We start from the raw sequence: 1,376 nt of genomic DNA on the forward strand, positions 1-1,376 counted from the left end.
CAACGTTTATTTATTTTTGGGACAGAGAGAGACAAAGCATGAACGGGGGAGGGGCAGAGAGAGAGGGAGACACAGAATTGGAAACAGGCTCCAAGCTCTGAGCCATCAGCCCAGAGCCCGACTTAGATTTTTAAAAAATTTTTTTTTAATGTCTATTTATTTTTGAGACAGAGAGAGACAGAGCATGAACGGGGGAGGGTCAGAAAGAGAGGGAGACACAGAATCCGAAGCAGGCTCCAGGCTCTGAGCTGTCAGCACAGAGCCCGATGCGGGGCTCGAACTCACGGACCGCGAGATCATGACCTGAGCCAAAGCTGGACGCTTAACCGACTGAGCCACCCAGGCGCCCCTTGACTTAGATTTTTTAAAGGATGAGTAAGACCCACACAGGTGGAGAAGAGGGGCAAAACTTCTCGGCAGGGGCCCCGGGTGGGAAAATCATGGGCGTGTGACAGCAAGTCTAGGAAGGGCCGCCTGGTGCGGGAGGCTTAGTGTCCTGGGGGTGACTTGGCCAGCTTTAGGAGCCCCCCCTTGAATATATAAGGCTGAGATCAGGGTGCTGAGTCGTGGGCAGGCAGAGGCTGCATATGGGGAGAAAGCCAGTCAAGACTATTTTGCTGAGCCGCCCTGTCCCCTGGGAACACTGAATGTGGGGTATATTTTAGATAAAGGCATCAGTAGTCCCAAATTTTCCAGTAGCTACATTGAGAAAGTTAAAGAAAAAAAAAAAAGTGAGGTTGCTTTCAATAGCACGTTACTCAAGCCCCAAATGCAAAATATTATCATTTCAACATATAATAACTATAAAGGAATTATTCATGAGCTATTTTGCATTCTCGCCTTTCTACCGAGCGATCGAAGCCTGGTGCGTAATTTACACTTACGGCACATCTCCGGCCCAGAGTCAAGTGTCCAACAGCCACATGTGGCTTCTGGCTACCACACGGGACAGCGCTGGAACAGAAGCCCACGCAGTGACACTTCACTCTCTGATCCAGAGAGAGTCCCCCTTCCCCCGGCCTCCGCGGTCTGTTTCTCCAAACACATCCATTGGAGACCATGGCCAAGGGCTTCTTGGCTGGTCACGTTGTGTCTTATGTGTTGGTCTGTGCAGATGGCTTTAGTTGCTGACCAGGGAGGGAGCCAGCTTGCTGTTGCCGGAGGCCACTGCAGGCAGGGGGAGGGGGAGGGCTCCCTGCAGAAGCTGGTCCCCAAGTGCCCCTAACACCCCTGTCCTTCTCACCTTCAGTACCAAGGCAATGGTTCTGCGATGAGCTGAGGTGTCACTGGCACAGAGTAAGGACACAAGGAGGGCTCCAGCTGGGGGAGAGGCAGCTGGAAGTGGGAGCCCAGAGAGGAGAGGGCTTGTGTGACTG

Source organism: Herpailurus yagouaroundi, unplaced genomic scaffold (assembly GCF_014898765.1).
Source record: "Herpailurus yagouaroundi ecotype Mexico unplaced genomic scaffold, PumYag 206, whole genome shotgun sequence".
NCBI lineage: Eukaryota > Metazoa > Chordata > Mammalia > Carnivora > Felidae > Herpailurus > Herpailurus yagouaroundi.